The 23606-nt window shown below is 43.5% G+C and overlaps 1 protein-coding gene across 2 annotated transcripts in view; it reads right to left on the bottom strand.

Annotated features, from left to right (window-relative positions):
• The window catches only part of LOC125766413 (connectin-like), a 76554-nt gene extending 52948 nt beyond the window's left edge, over positions 1-23606 (bottom strand). Inside the window, exons 1-3 of one of the 2 annotated variants that reach the window (XM_049432369.1) lie at positions 22753-23606; positions 21367-21455; positions 586-649 (exon numbers count right to left, since the gene is read on the bottom strand). The gene's annotated coding sequence lies outside the window, so the exon portion shown is untranslated. Of the gene's footprint in view, positions 1-585; positions 650-21366 lie in introns of both variants that reach the window. The other variant, XM_049432368.1, reaches the window with a different exon arrangement.

Below are 23606 nucleotides of genomic sequence, written 5' to 3'. Positions count from 1 at the left end.
ACACCAGCGCCGGTGACGTACAGCATCCATTAGATTCATTTATCAATCAATTTACTCTTTCTTCCTAAGCGGAATACAGTACAGCCGGAACAAACCCTTCTCCCACCCATACACACGCACCATCGATATTGGCTGTCTCCGGGTATGAAAATTGTCACCAGCGACACTTTTCCTAGCGCCCGACATCATCACTTCGGGTTCCCGTTTTTCTTGCGATGCGTGAAAGAGCCAATTTAGAGTGCCATTATGTTGTCATTTCCATTCGAGCAGCATTGCGAAGGAGCGCTTTCCATCGCGTTAGAATCAGCACCAAATAGGCAGGCATTCTCGAGAACCAGCGAAAGGTTGGTTGATGAAGTGTGCCAATCAAATGCGACCCGCTTTTCGCTGCTCTTCCCTCAAGAACGGCACATACGTGGGACGCCTTTCATGTTTTTGGAGATAATTTGTGTAACATATTACAAGCGAATGCGTCAAATGCAAAATCATCTTGTCGTGAAGTGTGTTTCGAACATGAAGACGAGGAAGGTTAAAAGAAACATAATATGTACACACACACAGCGTAACGGCGGCTCCCACACTTACCGATTGTAATTTGTCGTTGCCAGGCTTGGTTCGGTTGAGTGATTAAGTAGTCCTCGGTTGTTTCCTGTAACGAGAAATGTCCTTCATCAGCAACAGCTCGAGATTTGCTTTGATTCACGCGATAAGGTGCAAAGCGAAAGTAAGAATTAATATTAGAATCATTAAAATGAGTTTAATCTTGCTTTTGTTGTGTACTCTTAACAGTCTCGTTAAGAGATTACAGATAAGAGTGGTTAGGCTTCAATCATTAAATTAAAGGAAAACACATTCTCATAAGTATTTCAACAGAAACACATTTTCGTATCGTTTACATATAGAAATATTTACTCTTTTTAACTAAACTACCAATTTGCATAAAATCAGAAATTGTTTAAATATAAATCGGACGGATGGTGCTTAAATATTGTTATTTACAAAAGCACCTCATATTCGTTTCCTAGTTCACATATTGTTGTAACTGTGGTTTTCGACATGCGACATTCGAAAAATGTTTTTTTATTAGTTAAAAAAATATTCAATTTGCAACTCTCAAAACATCCTCTCAAAAAACCCAAAAATGTTGCTTACATTTGATGTTTATACATTGTTTGTATTCAGTGTTTTGCGCCTGAATGTATGCTATTCATAATCATTTTCGATTAATAAGCTTTTTGTGAGTCAAAATTGATAAGCTTTTATGTTATTATATTAATGTACTCACAACAGCTACATTGTGTCTCAAAATAATAAAAAAACAACCAAAATGAATCCTAAGTTGTAAAAGCATTATCACTGCTATCCGATTGCTTCTCATGATTTCTTCAAAACACAAGTTATTTTCCCAGTCGTCAGAAAATTCTACGAAACTAAATTCGTTCCTATACAAACGGGAAAGGTATCATTCACGTTCATTTCCGAACGGAGGAAATTAATTTCTGTAATAGATTCAGAGCAACCGCTTAACGTATAACAGTGGGTTACAAATTGAGGCAAATGAAATCAATCCCGGCAAATGAGCGGCATCGACACAAGTGTGGCCCATTGAATGCGTTCATTACCGTGCCGTGTCACGCACGACTGTCGTAAGAATTTCATCGCCCCACTCAGGGCATTGGCGTGTGCGTTTAGCTAGCCGGTTAGTAAGGCACTTTGCCTTCAGCTGTGTACAAGAGTGGGTGTGTGTGTGTGTGTGTGTGTGCGTGGGACACAACCAACCACCTGTACCCACCGTTTTGGGGCCGATGTCGAAATGAGCCGTTACGATTCCATTAAAGTACTTTTATCCTTCAGTTTCGATCACTGGACGAGAGTCGAGCACTGCCAAGATGGCGAGAACCGATGATGGGCGAGAAGCTGATGCTGATGACTATTGTTATGATTATGGATTTGGGCGTCCCTTTTGTTCGGGTGAAATCTGAGCCGTACGAAATTGGAAAAGGTAACAAAACGGGAGGGATCCTGGCAGCAGAACAGGAAGCAGGTGCACCTAGTGTTCCATGATTACAGCCCGGGCCCGATCCATTGGATTTTGGATGGAGCCTTAGGCGAAGGGGAGTATTTTGGCGGAGCGAGGACAGGAGGCTACTGATGACGGAAAATAAATGTCGCACAAAAAAAAAAGGATCCGTTGATCCGTCTCGATGTTATGGCCTCCCTCGTAACACCGGCTACATCGGCTCGTATGCTCATTGCAGAGATCATCGATCGATTGTCATAAATGGAGAATAAATACATCACGCACAGCAGCAGCACCAGCAGGGACAGTAGTTCGGGGACAAAGCAATGAAAAATCGGTGAACATGGTGAATTGGATTGGACGGTCCTTCTCGTAAATGTGGGAAAAACGTCAACACTCAACGCTGGCTACTGTCAGTGCGGGGCAGGGGGACGGATTTCGTGATTGCATTCCAAATGGAAGGATTTTCTTTTCCGCGAAACCAAGTGCCCGGATAGAAGCTTCCCGGGACAGATACTCGATTTTCGTCCGTTTTTACTGTAATCCGTTCGTAGCTGCTGTGTCAGTACAAGTGCCGAGTGTGCAAGGCAACTGATATCGGTTGGTCTAATGTGTGTGTGTTTGTGTGTGTGAGTGGGTGTGCATATGACATAGCGTGGACCGTTTGTTGTCACATCCAGGGGCCATTGCCATGGAAGTAGGCGTTTTATGAGCAGTACGTGGCCTTGCTACTGGTGAAATCCTCTTTGCAAAATCCTACCCCTCGATAGAACTTCGCCCAAAATCGGCGTGCTTGATGGTGATTGTATGGACCGGTTAGCTGCGATAGTGAGAAAAGAGAAGAAAAGTCAACCGAAACACACGAATCTCACACAAAGCCACGCACTAACACCCTTTATGTTGAGGTTGGCCAAGGCTTTACAGCGCCGTACGCTACGGGGTAAAGTACTTCGTGTTTGAAATCTGAGGTTCTGGTCACTTTTTTTTGCTACTTTTTTGGTAGACCACCGTCTCATCGATCCTCTGCCAGTCTGCAGTATTCGGTGACGCAGCACCGCAACAATTTCCCTGTTGTGTTCCCCTTTTGGTGAACACGGAGCACATTGCTACGACCACGACTAGATATAAAGTTGCCGTACTGGAAGAGATAGAGCGAAAGAGAGAGAGAGAGAGAGAACGAACGAGAAAGGACAGATGACAGCTGGATCGGTTTGGCAATGGTTGACTCAAATTCCAACCCGAAACATTCCTCACGAGCTAGGAAGCGTTTTTCCCTTCATTTTCGTTGCTTCTTTTCACTGCCCTATACCTTCCACGTTTCTATGTGCAGCAAGACCGTTATAGGCGCAGTGAGAAAAGTGCTTTTTCAGAGAAATAATGGCCTCGTTACGTTGCTCATACGGACTCCAAGAGCCAAAATCCTTCGACGTCCTTTTGTACAAAATATTGTGCAGAAGGCGTTAGTCTTCTTACCGAATGCGTCCACCTGCTTCGTCTCGCCCTGCACACCACAAACGCCACGATATGACACGCAAGTGTAACGGATAAGCTAATGTATGCCATAAATTATTCAAATTTTTCGCACACTGATTCAAATAATGCTGTTATGCATTAGATGTCAAAGCTAGACGCAGTTATTCATTGTTCGGTTCTGTATGTTTGCGGCAGCACGGCAATAGAGCTGAGAGCGATTTTCTTGGCCGCTTATCCCCTGGAATGGTGGGGAAAGGATGTAAGGAATCGTTGGGTTGGGAGCATCAAGCTGGTTCTTCTTTTTATTTTGCCTCCGCCTGAACGACAATCGGCTAGGATCGATTTTCGATTTCGTGTTCATTGATGCGCCATATTTGGTGGAATGGTTCGTAAAACCGGGCACACTATAATGGGTCGTAATGGATGTATTCATGCAAATCGCATAAAGGAACAGAGGGCACAGCAGTGAGCAAAGTGATGCGATCAGAATTGGCATCGATCCACCGATTTTTGGAGCAGTTGTGCGAATGTGTATGGAAAATGCGAATTAAAATATAGCTTCCATAATGGAAGGTAAAGGATTATCCTTGCTGAACCGGCATTGTGCATTCTGCATTGTGTAAAAATGCATCCAAGAGAAATTATGACAAGCTTTTCTTTGCGAGACTATTTCGGTATCTTAGCAGCGAGGGTCAGAATGCCAAAAAAGTTTTAAAATAAAATTAGATAAAAGAGACCTGAAATCTTTGATAAAAGCTTTCGAATAGTTTGGCCTACAAACATTTTTTTTTTTTTTGAAAATTTGGCAGTAATGCTGAGCATTAAGGCCTCCCTTGTTTAATAATGGAGGGTTAAAAAAATAGTTAGGTTAAGTTTACTTAAGTGGTATTAAAAGTTGAAATTTTTCAATCTTTTGATAACATTTAATGAAGAGAAAACGTGAAACTACTTTGGAATAATTTTATTTTCTTATTATTATGATCTTCTCATCATCAATGTTTTCAACTGCGCTTTGTTTTTCATTCTTGTTCCTATGAAGTATAATTTTTAATATTTCCTACGTACAGTTTAATCTGTTCCCCCTGCTTACAATCAGTTCATTTCCATTCGCAGCTCCTCATAATCGAACATAACACCACATCAACATACGCTCCGTCGGGTGGGTTTAGACCAAAACCAGCAGGACAAATTGTTTTTACGCTACTCTGCATCACCCAAGCTCCACGAAGGGTAAGCTCATATTAATGTCGATATGCTATCCGTGTTACGCATCTGAATATCCTTGCGGTAAAGTAAAAAGAGAACAAGCTGCTGGTCAGATGATGACACGCTGCTGCAATGGAAAGGCAACCGCTCGCACACACCCACATACAAAAGGCAATACGAGTGAGGGGGGTTGTGTGGGGGCAACAGGAAAAACCAACATCGAAACCAAACCAATCCAAACCCAACACCAGAAGCAGGATATGTCCACCAGGACTTGCCAGGATTCAATCGTTCAAACAAAACCCCAATCTTGAGCCGGGTCTACTTTGGCCTTTGACTGTTTGACCGGAACACATTTTCCTTGCCCTTTTTATTTATCGGGTAGGTTCGGATGGGGCAGCTGGCGAGAAGATCCATTCCTTTTTCGACCTTACACCATTCACGGGCGTGTTGTTGGGTGGCCAGTTTGGGGGAGGCGGAGTTCGAAAGGGGAAGAGAGCTTCGGGCTCAAATGGTTCGTTTCATTTCGTCACCAATGAATTTTACGCCCATGAAAACCAACTAAGGGTTGTGTTTCCAGGCATTTGCTTTGGTTCGGGTGCTTGTGTTGCTTAATCCCTCTTACCTCCCGGCCCGGGAGTTCTTTCTCCCACGCTGGGCTCACCCCAACCGTACCCCCTGCGGTAAGCTTACGAATCATGTTTTTCTTACGGATTCGGTTCCGTTTGGACAGCGGGCAATGAGGGTGTGTGAGGGCTAGCATTGGAGAGGAGAGAATGATTTTCCAGCAAAGGAAAAGGATTGTCACTGGGGCCCGAGCTAGCCAGGAATGTGATACATCTTCGTGCGGTTGTGCCTGAGTAGGGGAAGGAAAAAATAACCAAGCATCGTCAAACAGTGGTGCTGTTTGCATTCATTCGGATTGCTTTTTAAATAAACGGTTGTTTGGCAGATTTGCAGGGTGCTTTCGGTGCTGATGAAAATGATAGCCCGAAACGGTAGCCATGCATGTGAGGAGAAAGATTTTTTTTTTTTAGGACATGAATACTTTTTAGAACAGGTTTTTTTAATCGATGAAGGTAGCGTCAAATAATCTGACGATTATGTGCGGCGCCTCTAGTGACGGTTCTAGAGAGCAATATAATTTATCTTAGCATACCGTTCTGCCATTAATGGAAGCTTTTTTGCTTAAGACTTAAGTAAGTTGTTATTCAAAATTTAAAAATTATTAATTACAGCAGGTGATTCACGTTTCAAACGATATTGTTTAAAGGACTTAAGAACCATCATTATGGCAGCTGCACATAATGGTGCACCGCACATTCGAACACACATAAATAATCCTCCAGGCGAACATTTATCATGGAATAATGTACATACTCGCCCGGTACTGGCAAAAGCAGCATTCATTCTCATCAACATCAGAATGAAATGTGAATAAAATCCAATAAAACCCATCGAAAGGTAGGTAAAATCGGACCGAAAGTGCATCCCGACATCACGGGAACTGTAATTCAATTCTTGCCTTCTGTCTCGCACTGTCGTCTGTCTCATGTCCCCTGTCGATATAATAAAGGGTGAGATTTTTTTTTTGGGTTGTTGCGACCACTCGTTCATGACGGTTGATGTGATGAAAATTGCAGCGACAATCATTTCAATCATCATACAATTTATTGAATCATTTTCCGGAAAGGAGAAATCCATCCAATTATCCGTACGAAAGAGGCTGGTTTGCAAATGGCCGTCCTACAGATGAACAGGCACGGCACAATACACAACAGTGAAGGCGCGTGTGTGTGTGTGAAAAGGAGGGAACGAATAGGGTTTAAACATTCTCGTCCAAGTGCCATCATCTGTGGGATTGGGAAATGGCATAAACGCGTCCGATATATTGTTGATTGCGCTTGGTAAGAGGCAAAGGATGGTGAGGGAGTTAAAAGGGTGTGAGGAAATCAATCAATGCCACATCTATCACACATACACACACACACACACATAGGGCACAAACGGTGGCTGAAGATGCTCCAAATTGCAATTCCGGCATCCATCTTGCCACATCGGGCGCCAGAAGACGAACTTCGGTCCTGCTGTGGGCTGTTCGGACAAGTTTCTATTTTAAAATCGATTAACCCATAAAACACTTAATCCAATTGATTCCGGTTGTTTGCGCGAGACCTCTTCACCCAGGGCGCCATCGTGATGGCAGCCGTTTTCACTAAGAGATTGTGGTACGATGGTGCGAACTTGGCTTTTTTTTCCTTTCTTTCGCCGCGCTAATCCAGAAATCAGGCAGAGGCTGTGATCTATGTGAATGATTATTTTATTTACAGTTTTTTATTTACTCAATTTTTCATTAATACTAAAAATTCTGTTTTATACAAAGCAACTCGCTCCTTTTTAAATTATCAATACTAAAAGGTAAAAATTGCAAAATATTGCATATATTTAGGCGCTAAAAATTATAAATCCGTTTTGAAAAAAATATGTTTTCCCCTTAATACATTACTTCATTTCATTACAAAAAATGAAAATAAAACACAAAATGCGCCATCTTAGCACAGGGATGAACATTGCTAGACCACGATCTAATCGGAACCTGTGCAGAATTTTCTACCGCCCGCTTGTAAATGTGACCGAAGGCGATGAACCATGACCATGAGATGATGATGGCGTTAAAAACCATTCGCTGCTGTTAAGACACCATTTCATTCTCACAAGAATGTGCGCCCGAGGTCACATCTCCCGCATCAAGGGATGGCCGTTTTATTTTCTTCATTTTCCACATTTTCCACCTTTTCACACACAAACACAAACAACTATACCCCGTCGGTGGAAGGTTCCGTGGCATAGTGTGTGGTTGTACGCACCGTACGCAACACGTAAGGAGAAACGCCGAAACGAACTAAGCCACATCATAGAATCGAATCGTAACGCTGCATAACATTCACCCCCCCCTCAAGAAAATCTAAAAAATACATTATCGCATTTGATCCGTTTTAGTGGTTTTTGCTTCTGGCTGGGTGGCGTTTGTAGTCCGTAAACGACTGTGTGTGTGTGGGTTTGTGTATGTGAAGAGAAAGCACGAAATGGGAAACTTTTACAGCTTGAGCTTTGCACTTTGTCTGTGTATGTCCTAAAATGTGGTCAAAATGTCAAGCGAATGGCCTTCTTGGCCCGGAAGCGAAATACGACACGCGTTGGGAATTGAAAAATGTTTCCCATGACGATCATTGACAACACACATACGCACACATGCACACACATATATGTATTGTGATAAAAATAAAACACACATACACACACAGCCACACAAACGGAGGAACTGGAACCCATCCTGAATGACAGATTTCCGCTAAAAGTCCCATCAGCAACCGTTGAATGAGAGTGTTTGACAATAAATCGATTAATTTTGGTACGCTTTTCGGGATGAAAAGCAATCCCAGATTGTCAGTTTGGAAGGGAATGAAGGTTTTTTTTTTCTTCTTCTGCTACTCACCCACACACTGATCCGCTTATGGCCGTTAGTAATGCGATGGGATTGTTTAGCGCAGTCGCTAATACGGCAAAGATGGTTGGTGTGGCAAAACTATATTTCCCACTTTGTTACGCAAGAAGACGAAAAGCAGGTCACGATAATCGTCACCCCGTGATAAGCATCCGAAAACAAGCGCTTGGCAAGATAAAATTCCACCCAATGCGCTTTGCTTCATGCCTTGCCGTGCCCCGGGAACATATCACTTTTCAATTGCAATCTACTTAACAAACGTTCGTCTGCCTTCCGTACGATGCAATCCCGTTCGCTCACCGATTCGCAACATGCAATCTAATGCATCGGTGCGCATCGGACTGCACGCGCTGCAGTCAGACAGTGGTGGTGGCGGTGGTCTTAAGTGGGCGACACTTGCTCGACAAACGACGCATGGATTTCGCAATATCACCCACCCCGGGATCAGCGCCTGCATGTATGCACGCTTGCCAGCATTGCCGTCCTTTCAATCGGTTTTATTTCTCTCACTTTCCGCAGTGTCGATTTCGACTTCCCTCCAACAGGATGCTAACGGTGCAACAATAGTTGAAGCAAAGGAAGCCAAATGGGAAAAAACGGGAAGAAAAAACAAATTGCAATCATCAATGATTCTTAGAGCAGTGTGTGAAAACGAGCGTATCGTGGAGTGAATCCAGAGAGATTGCGAAAAAAAAACAGAATGACTCCCAACAATGTGATCAGTACGGGAGGTGAATAAAGGAGGCCCACTTTTTGGTATCGTACGCCCCGGGATGCACCAACTCGTATGCGTGCCAAGCGTGAGTAAATAATGAAGCAATAGACTATTTCTCGTCTTACTCCTAACCTCCCACCAGGGGGAGGGCCCGGTTCGAATGAAACGATTGCAGTTCCGGGACGAAATTTGGAGACCCTAATGGGACATTTCTTTCTCTCTCGTTCGCTTTCGCCCCTGGAGTCGATAGGCGAGCACGCCCGGTGCATTCGCTGCACGTCCCATTCGGGATGGCGAGCGTTCGTGGGATGGCGTTGGTGTGCGGAACATAACAAATGGAAAGCTAACGGTTCTGGCATGTATGCAAATGCTTTCTCTCCCGATGGTGAATCTTGGTGTCAGAAACGGGGTCATAGCGGATGGGCCCCGGGCTGGTGGCAAAGGTCGGCCGCGGGTAGACATTAATTGAGGAGAATTTGCTACGACCCGGTCCCATGTTGGTGCGATGGAATAAGGATGGTAACGGTGTGGACGGGAAGATTGTGGACGGAAAAGCGCATGAAAAAGGATACTCTTCCCGAGGGACCCATTAGGCGAGCGTGCATCGTGCCATCGTGTTTGTACTGCACTGGATCCGGTGGAATGCAAATGCCATCATATGCTGCAGCTACATTCGTTGCATTTGCTGGCAGGGTAAGGGAGACAAAAATGCCTTGGAGAAAGAACGAGCCACTGGAACTCTGTGCTCACTTACAGAGTGATGAGCTGGGCGTTACGAGACACAGGATATCAAAGAATCACAAGACATAGTCACCCATCACTACCCATGTGCCTCTGTGTGTGTGCGCGTATGTGTGACCAAGGTTTCCTTTTGGTCCTTAGAGAACGTCCAGTAACGAGAGACTGCAAAGCGACCGAAAAATCCTACCAAGCCCTGTTTGAATGCATCAAAAAAGCGTGCTACCGGAACTCAAGATATCACATTCAACGGTTGTGCGGTTGTGGACGTACCTTGTCGACATGATACGGTCGTAGAACATTCGGTAGATTGGCGCCTAGTGTTTTTGAGAGCATGGATTGAAATGTTGGTTTATTTTGACAGCACAGGTTGTGTGCATCATGATGACAGTAAGAGCGTGTAAGCGGATCCAAAGCTGACAGTGGAACTAGCCCGAACGTGTAGATTGATGTCGTTAGTATAGGCTGATATTGTTTATCGTGCGTTAGCTAAACTTCAATAGATTCTAATCTGTTGCCGTCGGTAGGGCTGCCCGGCAAAAAGAGTCATTTGTCTTTCGGTGTAGTGAACATGACTCTATTTGAAAGAACTATGTCAGTTGTTGGATGTTCTTTGTATCGCTCAAATAAACAGTTCGATACATTACGAGATTTTTTAAAATAATGTTATCAAGAAGTGAATTCCAAGATAATAATAATTTTTCTTTTTAGATAATGGTTCATTTAAATTACTGTAATAAAATGTGTAAAGTAAAACGAATTGCATACTTTAAGGCTAATTAAGTTAACGAGTCCCGCATTTCACGTAACTCTTTTATACAGCCTAGCATGTCTTACTTGATCCAAGAACAATAAAAATAGTTTGAAAAGTGGTTTTGTATGTTTTCTAGAACCTGAAGAAAAGTTTGAAATTTTTGTTTTCACTTCAATTTCAGTCCAATAACTAGTTAAATAGGTATGCAAACAAAAAAAATGATCTTGATTAATTAATCAAAGCTTATGTCGTTTATACGGCAATCACTGCGTGCTTTTCTACACCTTACGGCCTTGAGTTGATACTCAACAAATCTGTACCTTATTTTATAACCAACTAATCAAGACACAGCAATGGAATTGGCTGGTATGTGAGCCTGGTTGTGTCAGCTTACTGGCGTGCTGCTTTGCAATTAAACAATATGCCTGCTCCCTTACGATCCATCGCTCGCTGGGAATGGGATGAGAGATTGTTACTAAAAATGGAATGGTATTTCGCATGCCCAACCCATCGTGCTGTTGTAACAGATCCTTCATCCAAACTGTGTGCTTTCCGAGACACGAGCCACAAACATGAACACACTCGCATGAAGACAAGAAGCCCTCTCCCACCGCTCGATACAACCGAAAACCCTTAACACTGCCACAAATTCCTTGCCCAAACAAGACCCTTCAGAAGGATATTTTCTTAGGCAAAGGATAAAACGTTGTCACACAGCGCTAATGTTCACACATCCAACTTCTGCTCCCGTGCCTTTCCTCCGTTTGGGGTTCACAACCCTCGCTTCACCACCGACCATACCATCACCACTCGCCACCGTTTCTTCCTCGTGCGTAAATGCAGACACACAAACACAGTTTATAAATCATCTTAGCCCGCGTGACGGAAAATTGCTTTGCCACAACCGAATTCGAGCCTCGTCGGAGCATGTGTGCGTATGTCTGTGTGGTACCTTCCAACCTTCGCTTGGAAGGTGGAAGGAACTCGTGGGGGTTTTGCGTGGATGTTTGTGGGTTTACAGCAAACATATTTCAATTTCATCATCCACATAATACGATTTCCACATCACCGAATACAACCGAAAACACAACCACCACCACGGCGCGGGCCGGAACTTGAACCCGAACGGTACAATTTGATTCTACATTTCGTGGATTTTTTTTTTCTTTACAGAAAGATCTAATCGCAGAGACGAACGTTTGGAAGCTTTTCGGGGAACGCACTGTTGCTTTACTTTTCCCTTTTGTTTATTGTTTTCCGTCCAAGGACAGGATGGGGAGCAAAGTTGTAAACGGACTCATACACTCGCGCGAAAATAAAAGAAGAAAATACCGTTTGTACGTTGGATAAAATAAAACGCAACGCACAAGAAGAAGGTAATGGAAGCATTTTCGTGGAAAAACGCCACGGAACACACAAATTATCAGCTTCCGTGTGCCGAAAAGCATGCCCCCCGGGCATGGGATGGAAGACGCTAGAAACAAATAGCCACGCTCAATGGCTCGATGCCCCGGTGAATGTCCTGGTTTTGGGTATCGAGCCCCGGACGTCGCTCCGTAAATAAACATCCATAGAAACGCGAAACTCGGGCACAATCCGGGACGCACCCAGGGAAAAGGTTCGAAAACACCGCACGAGATTGAAAATTCGGTTGTAAGCAAAACGAAACCAGCGCCTTGTATACGGCGAAAGCCAGAAGCGCCAAAATGTATGCACACCGCAACGCACACTCCATCCGTACGGTGCGCGACAAAAAGTGTACACAGCACAGCTCCTGTGAACGATCGAGCAATCGAAGCAAAATCAACATCAACCGCGCTCGAGAAGACAATATTTTGCGGAGTTTTTTTTCTTCTGTTTCCTACAGTGGTTGGGTGTTTTCCCCTCGGTACAAGCGTTTTTCATGCGTAAGAAACACAACCATTTCGGCAACTGGTGGTCGAACTGGTTTCGCTAAGCGATACGAAAGAGACAATTCGCTGCAATTCGCAAAGATAAACAGTTACCATCTTCTTGCATCGATTGTACTTGTGTCGTGGTATAGTCGATGTGGACGCTGTAACTACGATGTTGGTAGTTTTACCTTCGGCTAGGTCGGGAACGTAGCAATAGATGTTAGGTTTTAGTATTTACCTAGCGCTATTGGGAGAAGGAAACAGGCGGAAATTGTCATTGCAGAAGGGATAAGAAATAGGTCAACGGAAGCTCATAAACCGCAACGCTGGCAGGAGATTAAACATTTTGAGCGTGTAAGAGCAAGCCCGCTGTGTATGGTGAGGTATACTGAAGTATACCAGAAACCTACAGAGAAAGACGTGAAGTTAACTTTAAGTGTGAGTGTCTTCAAAACGTTCATAAAGTGAAGAAGTTTAAAGATAAACGCTTATCACTTCTATTTAACGAGTAACACCTGCGAGAGCATGCAGTATTGTGTAATTTTTATATATCATTTTTTATAAGTACCAAAAAGAGATAAATTTTAAAGAACATTGCATACATTCTGGCGTAATGCATTTGGAAATCAATTCTCAGATTTTCCTTCTCAAAGGATTACAAGTAAATTTTTAAACCCTTTGTTTAGTAAAACAATTTACTGGAACAATGTTTAGAATCTACCCCTTATGGTTTTCTAAGCATTCTTGAAACTTTAACTTATCCACTCTGATCTGCTGTAAACGATTTACCTCCCTGATAAACGCTTTACCTCTACAATTTCCGCGAAAGCTTGCGCAAATATTCAATTGTGTTGAATGGTAAACCTTAATTCAATAAGAAATTAATGCCCGATTGTTCGTCCCGCATCTTCCCACGGCCATGGTTTCGGGTGTTCATTTTATAAGCCTACAATCCCACAAATATCTTCCTACACAGCTCGTTAAGATGCAAACAAAAACCTACCCTCACAATAGAACGATTTCTTGCCCACTCGTCTTGCGGCTCCGGCAATGAGTTCGTTCGGTTTCTGGGGACAGAATCTCTGACGTGGCACGTTCGGCTGTGTCAAGATAGCGGACTGAGCGGACCCTCTACCAGGGGCGTGTCATAACGCAATAACGATGGCACTAACGACATTATGTAACGAACGATTATGCTGCCCCGTGTATGGAGAGCCACGAGCAATGTTAATGTGTGACGGTTAGCCGATGGGAATGGTTCCCATCGTTCCTTGTGCTTTCATTTCGCGACTGTATAACAGTTTGGTTTTGCACACACCCTCGCGCATGCAGCCGCACCCAAAACCGGAGACCTCGGTTCGCTTTTGTTTGGGTGGTTTTAATGTCATAATTTGAATAATAAAATTCACCCACAATAACAGTGCCAGCTCTTTAACGAATGGCTTTCCGCTCTGTTGTGTTTCACGCGTTTGCGAAACTTCCAGCCGATGCTCTAAACTCAGCGCTGAGGTAAGATGCGGTGTGTATGAATTTATTTTCAACAAAAATGCCCCATTATTAAAGTGCTTTCGAGTGTCAACTGAAAATAGAACTTTGAACGAATGGTGTTGCCTTTACATTCGGCAACTTCAACATGTAGTTAACGATCCACAGCAACCTTGTTTCAGGGGCGTTTGCAGCCACAGGAGTATCTGTTCGACATTTTTTCTACCATCCACCAGGCGTCTCCATGCGCATATGAAAACTCCCTTCCGTACCTTGCGTCCCGTTCTAAAACCTTCCATTCCATTCCATTGAAATGCCGGTTTTGCAAAACTGCCGGTACCATAAGATACAAGCCCACCAAATACGGCTTAAGAATGTAAGACACTTTCCGGCAGCATGAAACCGGCTCGACACACAACCCGTTTTGGGACCTGCGATAGGGCGCACTGACGTTGGGTCTCGTTAATGCGAGTGGTTTTTCGGAACAAATTTTCGGGTACGCGAGCGCCGGCATCAAACTTTGCCTCGCTTTGGTGTCTGCAGCTGCTGTCGTTTGAGACAAATTAAGATATTTGCAATGTTTTGCGCTTCACCGGCGGGCTCGGGCTCTGCTCGATGGCGGTTGAACTCGAGCCATGGCTGGAGTTATGCCAACCCGCGTTTCAAGCGAACGATTTGTGCCCGTGTGTGTGTGTGCGTGTGAAGACAACGGCAACGGTGTCGCCAAATTACTTAGTTCATTTAACGGCACTGTGGTGCTGTTGCAAAGGCGCGTTAGGCGTGTGTAAAGAAGCTGAAAAGAATAGTTTCAACAACATTTAACAAAAGCTGATAAATTGAATGCCGGAAAAACGGCTGTCTGGTTGCGGGGAGAGACGGAAACGGATGGTAAATGTGTGACGTGAGATGAGTTCGCCGCATTGCTGCTACAAATTAGCTTCATTTTCTGTTGTGCTCTGTTGCCAAGGAAGCTGTTTACGTGTGCAAAGAAACGGTGTAATTGAATGGAAAAGAATGTTTAATAAATATGTTTTCATATTTTCTCCATGATTTTCATACCGTATTTAAGTATTCCCATCTTTTCTCTTCGTGTTTGTTGATTTTTTTTCTCCATCACTGTGAACTATACGGCTGTTATTGATTAGAATGTGTTAACATTTTTTGCAATTACTTTAATTGTTTTTTATTCATTAATAGAATGAATAGAAATCAAAATGCTCTTTGTGTAAAATGATACCTACGCATCATTTCAATTCAGTTATATTTATTTTACTTCTTTTGCTCGTTTGTTTTTGATTGATGTTTATTGTGCGTTAAGGTTTTGTTTCGATATATTTTTATCAATCAGAGCGATTCATTTACCATGACTATAATTGACATGTAAAAGTAAATAAAAGAAAAAAATATAACTTCATAGAATCGTACTAGTGGGATCCACATCAGTAGCTTGCATGACTTATTTTCAGAGTCATACAAAAACATTAATTTAAAAAAAATATTCAAAGGTAAAAATTATTAAACTAGGGTTTGTTAAATAAGGTGGATTTTTTATAAATTTATTTAAAACTTAGACGCTGTTGGAATAATTTCCGCTTTCTTGTCTGGAGAAATTTTGTTTCCTTTAATTTGTTAACTTTAGATACTTTTTTGCAAACTTTAGCTCAACCACCACCAACTTAAACTTAACAAAACCGATCGCTTGTCGGCTCACAATCATCATAGTCATTAATCCGCCATTTTTATTGTATTCAATAGAGCGTAGTGGAACGCTTTTATAAAACTTCCTCCATGATCAAATAATACCTAAATCGCTTCAATGCTGTTTTAAACTTTTCTCATCTACACAAAGGATTAATGAAAGCTCAATAATCCTACCGAAACGAACGAACGGTCTTTGATTCACTTTATGCAGTCCATTAATCAGCTTTCGCCCTTCCGATTGTTCTCGTGCCTAATCCTATCAAATCGTACCGCGTAAAAGTAGTATGCTGCACATTAGCATGATAATTAAGTCTCATTTCCGGCAATCGCATCGAACTTCCGGGTCCCGGGAGCGTGTAAAATAAATTATTGCCAAATTAAATAACTTCATCGCCCGGTCAACCGACGGGTAGTTGTGGTCTGTTCACCATGAATTTGTGGCTGCAACTTGCCCGAAATGCAATGACTAAACCATTTTCAATATTTTGATCGATGTGTCACACGGTTCTATTCGCACACCACACACCCAAAACGATCTGTGCATATTGGTGGAAGTGTTTTTTTTTTCTTGTTTAACCCGTTGACCAGGTTGCATTTGGTGGTGGTTAAAATTAGAGCAAAACTGCCATTATGTGCGAATGTGATAAATTTGCGGTTTTTGCCATGGTTTCGAAAGCCAACGAACCGGATTGAGTGCGACTGAAAAATGAAACGAATGGGACAAAAGGAAACCTTCTGAACCTCGAACACATTTGTCATGGTCCGGTTGCGCTGCTAACGATGACTGGCGACGGTTCGCCGGCCTCCGAGTCTCGTAGGTCGTAAAATTTGGCAAATTTTGAGGCAAAAGTTAATGAAATATGATTACGGTGCGAGACCGGGGTGCGAGATTAATTTCACCCCCCGGAAAAGTGCAACCCCCGCCAGAAGGTCGAATCCGTACCGCGAACCCGGTTTTTTTTTTGCCGCGCTCACTTAAAGAGTGAATCCGGCTGGAAATCGGGCCTGTGATGGTGTGAACTTTCCGCTAAAAGGGGTTCGTCGGGTACCTTTGGCCGGATTCGGCGAATCTGCTACCGAAAATAATAAGACCCAACCCCTAAAACACTCCTTTCCCAAGTCGTTGGTGGAAAAACAGATTTTACTACAACGGCCTAGGCAAATGGGGAGAAAAAATTCGTTCGCCCGTCGAAACACTTGGGTAGACCTTTCGTACAACGCGTTATCTAACTGGAGCTGCGTCATCATAAATCGAACGTTGCAAAAGTGTGAAAAGGTATTCATTTGCTTTCATCGTCAGATGAAAAAGCATCATTTTACGGCCGCCTTTCTTGTACCTTTTTCTTGGCCATCCCTTCCGGTGTAGGGTTTTCCGAATCGGTCGTGAAGAAGTCAGCTGGTCCAAGTTTTGGGAACATTGGTGAACAAAAACGGTAATGGATCGGGTTTCAAGGTGGTTGGTTATTTGTTGTGTTTGTTCGCTTGCTTTAATCTCGCATAAACCCGCGTGAGAAAAGTTGCATTTTTTAGTAGACGAGAAGAAAAAGCACACATTTACTTTCGTAGCATTCAAAATGGAGCATCGTCAGTTGCACCTTTTCCAAACGGAGAACGACGCAAATGCTCGAAGCGATGTAGGTACGCGAATACAACCTCTGCGTGAAGCGTGTTGGGGTGGAGCTGGTTGGTGAAAGGTTGAGATTTATGATGTTCAATTTATTATCGCTTCCGTGTTCGATACATTAAATCGTTCATTAATTATTCACGGATGGTCGTCCACTGGAGGTACACAGTCAAGCCATGGGATCCGCAACTAATAAAAGCAACGAGCGCTTGCTGCATGTTAAAAGCCAGTATCGGTTTGTTGCGCTTGTTGATACGTGCGGAAAGTTGGAACAACGTTTCCATGCACCGGTTGACCTTCTTGGAAGTATAATCGGCGAGGAAAATAGTAGTTCATTAAATAAGGAACAGATAAAAGATGGAAATTATTGCAATGAGCTTAATGAAGCGAATGATTTATGTATATTATTAAATAACTTCCTATTTGTTTTTAAAAGAACTTTATAAAATATTTAACGTTCATTTTGTTACTTTACATAACTCAATGACGAAATATAGAAATAATAAATTTCATTCGTCGCATCTAGCATTCGCATAAAATTGTCAAAAACTGACCAAAACTGTTTTTTTTTTTCAAGACAAAATTTTAAATAAAAAATATTTTTCTTTAGCTTAAAAAAGGGTCGCTAAATTGATGTAACTGATGATTCTCTTATTTTAATTTTGTTTGTCCGAAAACTCTTCTATTAAAAAGAAAACTTTTCCTATTTGAAACGATTTGATAATAATTAATATTCAACACCACCAGCAACATAATCGTCCACTCGATAATGAACTTCAGCTAAAGTGCTTCGCAGGATACAGCACTAAATCGCAACGCAAGCTGACCCGTTCATATCTCCCGCCTAACGACGTGTTAAAGTTAAAGTATTAAAATATAAATATTCTCAACAGCCCCGCCAGCACGGACGCCCTTTCGATGGGGGTGGCACTTTACTTAAATCGAAAAACAACATCGACCGCTTTATTGCAGCCGTGTACAGAAGGACAGCTGTCGATGGGGATGGAAATTCGTGGAACAACCAAACCACATGCACAAAAAAATGGACACAAAACAAACTGTCCTCTCCCTCCGGTTTTTGGGTGGTTCGTACCCCGGTACAGAAGCTTCCGATAGGACGCGGGAAAGGGGAAACATGGGCACGGGACATACGCCAAGGACGATCATAATTTTCTATTTCTACGACCAAAGCTCCCTTTTCTACTCATGCGAAAGGCCGTTTCGCTCGTTTCGGACCTGTGGCAACACATCCGTCCCGGCGCACCTTCCGGACTTTAACCAAAGCTTCCCAACCTTTAGCACCATTCAAACACAACGAAAGCAACAAAAAAAAGGAGGGTAGAAGGAAAACTCCAGCCATCGCTGGAGATGGTGGACGAAACGCGAAACGGTAGTAATTTGATTTTTATTTCAGACCCCATCAGCGTAAAGAGCCGGAAAGTGTCCTCCGAGTTAACGTCGGTCGCTGTCCTGAGGTTGGCTTCGGGTTTTTTGGGGATGACATAAAAAGTTTAATGGGACTACAGAGTGGGAACAAAGCAGCGAAAAAAAACCCTTTCCGGACAAACAACAACATCACCCGGGCCTTCGGATGATGTGAGGTTGATGGTGTTTCTACCAAACAAAAACCAACCGCTTCGGATTAAATCTATCCGTCTGTGGTGGAGACCCCACCGTGGGTGGGGTGGGCCAGTGAAAGACGATTAGGGAAACCTTTCCCATCGTCCACATGATCCTTGCGGTGGAACGTTAACCGGGCGAAAGTGAGTGTCTCCCGACGGCTTTTGGATAGCTCTCTTCTCAGCTTCAAACTGATCGTTGTGTGGGTTTGTTGTCGCGCAATCCGACTAGCTGGTTAACTGGTTGGCTACGGCTTAGGTGACTTTGAGTCTGCGATACGTGAGAGAAATGAAAAAAAAGTACAGCCATTGTTCACGATAAGCCAACCCCGGAATGGCGCACAAAGCGCCAAACATTGCTCCATCCCGACTTGACCCGACAAATAAATCACAAAATCATAAGCCATATTAAAGTGGACGAAACATTTCTCGTTCGTCTGCTAAATTCTTTCCACGAACTGATTCGCCATGTCGATAATCTGGAATCTTTTCGATATGTTTGCGACCGTTTGCATGGAAGCGAGACGAAACGGTCGGCTTCTGTTTTATGCTGTTTGGTTTCACTCCCGTCCGTGATTTGTACCTAATCAGTTCTCCGAAAAAGCGAGTGGCGTAAAAATTTCACACCAAATCGAAGTACAAACCGGTAGGAATGTGAAACGGTCACCGCGAACCATCCCGTGCGCTATGTGCTCCCTGGGAATGGAACGAATTGGGGACAAATTCTTTACCAGCAGCAGCAGCAGCAGTAGTAGCACCAGCTGCCCCGAAGTGGTTCGAAACACGCAGGAAGTCAAGCCCCGAAAGTCTTTCCGCAGGATGTCGATAATAAAGATAAAAGATGAGCCAACCGTTGCGATGGGCTGGGATGATGATAAAGCAAAAGGGATGGAACGAAGGGAAGGAATACAGAGTGACGGGGGAGAAAAAATGCTGGAACGTGAAGAGAATTTCGACACGGCCATGTTTGTCCGGGCGACTCGGAACGATCTAGATCGTGCCGTATCGTGCAAAACCAGGGAAAAGAAGACCAGCCGAGAACAGAAGTTGTGGAAAGAGAAAAAGTGGAAGGAAAATCCCCAAGCAGTGCTTAGTGTGCTGGAGGTTTCCCTGGAGGCTTCTGCCGTTGGAGATGGGTCGAGTGGTTCAAGTTGGCTCCACTGTTTGCTTCCGGTGGTAGCGTTGGCTGGTGTGTTTCTCAGGTGGGCCGTGAGTTGGTAAACAGAGCGTTTGCTTTTTAAAGTGTGCCCTAGATGCGCACGGTATGATAAAGGTAAAGCGAGTGGATAAATTGTGTTGCAAAATAAACTCACCATTTCTACTATTTACTCCGCAATAAGCAGAATACATTCGTTGCGCTAAGCATGGGCACACTTATGTTTATTTATATTTTCACCGTAAGGATGGTGGATTAAAATATTTCTTTGGTTGTCGATTTATCGATTGTAAATGTAAAATAAGTTTTATAAAATATCATTTCAACTTTGTAAAACAAGAGAGTTTTTTTTGTTTTTAAATTAAACAAATCACCGTAACAACCTACGGCTATTTCTTTCGATTTCGACCTCCACTCGAACGTAAACCGTAAACGAGGTAATTCCGTAGCATCTGTTATCGATAAATCACGCTAGAAAAGGGGTTTCATTCCGAACCGTTTTTGAACCATTTTCCCACCGACAGCGTCCGCATAGACAAGTGGTTTTCCACCAAACGGACGCAGATAAAGATTCTATTAAGTTACGCCATTTGATTGGCACCTTTCGATAGAAATCAGTCCAGAAATTGAGTTGGGTCTCGTCTCGTACAGACAGCCGACAGTATTTTAAGGCAATTTTTAACCGAATGTTTACCATTAAGAATGATGCGGCTTTTCCACAACTTAATCATTTGACGTTATGTATCTTATAGGTTTTTTTTCTAATTTTATGAGTTGTTAATACCACTCTTGATGAGCAAGAAAGGAGTAAAAAATAAGGAAAAAATTAGCTTAAAATTTCATTCTAAATAACCTCTCCTTTCATCATGAGTCCCATGACCCATAATGTGGAAGAAAGTTAGAAAAAGTTTTCCCCTTTTATTTTTCCAAACAACCATTTGCTTAACAGTCAACAATCACCTCCCGGTCATCAGCACACAAGTTGAGAGCTGTGGAAAAGAAGCGTTTCGTAACATTGTATTTGATACAACACTAACACAAAACGGTCCGCAAAACTTTACTCGTCAACGGCCATCAGCCGTTTGTGGTGGTGATTGGGTGGGTGAGGAACGGTTTTGTAGCATTATGCATAATGCAACCGAAAGTTCAATTTCACTTCTGTCGACCATCTGGAGTAGAATAAACAATCACAACAACGTACGTGACCCAACCGACCGAGAGAGCTATTCACTCACCACTCAGTACTGGATTGGGTCCATCTCTTAGTAGTGTAGTGACGCCATGATTTTGTTTTACTTCTTTATGCGAAACCGAGTACGAGGACGAGGGAAGGAATTAAATTACGAAATGAGCCCTCTTGTTCGTGGAGGATCATAAGAAGTTTTCACGGGGGATTTTTTTTTAAATAGTAATCAGTAGTATATTCTTGTCACACAAACATTATCAAATGGTATCGTCCAGATGGGATTACTTACCCTTTTTTGGAATGTTGTTTTTTTTTCTCTTCTTCTTCGTGTTTATGGAGTATGGAGTGACGGGAAAGCTCGTCGTTTACCACTGAATGCTAGGAAGGCAGGGAATGTACATTTGGACGGAAGGTACGACAAGCGGTAAGTGGGTTCCGAGTACGAGTAGAAAGTTTGCACGATTGAACGAACCACTTGACAATGTGCTGAAAACGATGTCAACCACTTAAACTACTACGTACGGAATGTTGTTTTCTTTTTTCGCTTCGCTAACTTAATCTTTAGCACACTTTAAAGTAGCTCATCATCACCACCGAGAACACGTCCAGAAGAGTGGTTGTGAAGCCAAACGGGTGGGCGGTATGTTTCACAACTCACCACCTGAGGAGGGGTTGAAGTTCAACGAAGCAAATGCAGCTTTTACCGTTCTACTGCGTTCATTGAATGCTGCATCAAGCGTATACCCGCAAACCTCGCCGTTGTCGTGTCGATCCGACGCTAGCGGTGAAGCACACAATGAAACTAATCCATCAGCAACGAGCCGAGGCACGAATCGGCCATAAATTTTGCTTCTACTCACCGACCGATCACGATTGCGTATACCCGGTTCCCCCCTATCCAGTCATGCCTGCAAAGGAGTAGAGACCGTCGGGTGATGGGTGACACCGATGACTGCCGAGGAAGTAAGTGGATGTCAAGCGGAAGGCGCTCAAGACGCCCGCAACGGGTGTGAGGATCAGGGTCACGTGGTGTAAAGATGCACTTACACCGGTGAAGAGAGCGAGCGAGAGAGAGAACGATAGGACTCACTTAAATTATGCACAAAACTGCATCGTCAGCATTCATCGGTGCTATCGTCTGCGCCATCAGTGGCATCATCGGTATAATCATTTTCTTCATCGGTACTTCACCAAACACCCAATCCCCCCCGAAAACAGACACAGCAATGCCTGTTCGTCTGTATGGACTTTCACCGCACCACAGTTACACACAACACCCCGTCGTTGGGTTGGGTTTGAAGGAGGCTTTCGCAGGATACGCTTACGAGACACTAAGGCTTTACACAACACCCAAGACACGCACACGGTCACCATCCAAGTGGTTCGTTAGCACTCGTTTGCCTAGACCCCGACAGTAATGGCAACGTACCGATGCGGAACCACGTGGTCGAACCGAGATAATTCAGGCTGGTCCTTTCGCGTTGGTTCCCATTCACCACCACGAAACGGGGCGTACCCGTGCGCCTTTCGTCACACTAGACGAAGCACGCCCCAATGATCACTGGGGCCCACTTTCACTCGCACGATATCCTCAATTACCGGAATCGACTACAACAATCGATACATCGTCGAATTCCCAACCCGCTAACCCAACAACAACAACAAAAAAACGAACCACATCTAACGCCCGAGATCGAGCAACACCCTTCGACCGTACGGGCGAAACCTTTTCCACACAGATCGGTTTACAGCACTGACAGCTCGCGATACTTCACCACCCGGGGGGGACGTCCTCGTTCGCTTTCGGCCTGTATCGTACTGAACCGTACGATGCGACCAGCGTGAGCATTTGCCGAGCGGATCGAAGCACTAACTTTTTTTTTTGTTTTTTCGGCAGAGCCGTCCTCTGCCACTGGTTTTGCAGCCAGCTGCAACGAACTCTCAACGCTGGACGGACAAGTGCCGAGAGTGTGAACCCGTGTGCTGTTCGGATTGTGTGTTGCAAATTTCTACGCACTCCACCGATGAAGCTGCGGTACTTTGCCAAGAGTCCTGTGAAAGCCGAACCATCGAGAGGCAGATTGTGCGTGCTCTTCTCGGCAGTTGATCTCATGATTTCGTTCATCTCCGGAGAAGCATTATCGTCTCGCGTGAATAGACGTTACTCGTACGCATATACCGTTTGTTGCCTGTAAGATCTTCTCCGAATTCTTGTTGATTGAGTCATGCTCTCGCACAAGTTCCTTTTTTGTTGTTGTTCTAACTTGAAACCTTGCTGCTGTGAAGAAGGACACGCTGGAACTCACACTGGTGTGATGTTGCATCCAAAAAGGGGAAGGGATGTATGCGTTACGATGGGGATGTTGCCAAGGATAAGAAACATCAGAATCAACAAGTGCCTCATTACGTCATAAATCAGGTTTATCTTAATTGTGTTCTTCTATTAAGTACTGCAGATTTGAATGAAAATTGCAACATTTTAAAACATATTCTTTCAATGGAATGTTTTATCTCTCTTTCCATTTCTTT

This window comes from Anopheles funestus, chromosome 2RL (assembly GCF_943734845.2).
Source record: "Anopheles funestus chromosome 2RL, idAnoFuneDA-416_04, whole genome shotgun sequence".
In the NCBI taxonomy this organism is placed as follows: domain Eukaryota; kingdom Metazoa; phylum Arthropoda; class Insecta; order Diptera; family Culicidae; genus Anopheles; species Anopheles funestus.
This window is presented reverse-complemented; position numbering and strand designations above follow the sequence as displayed.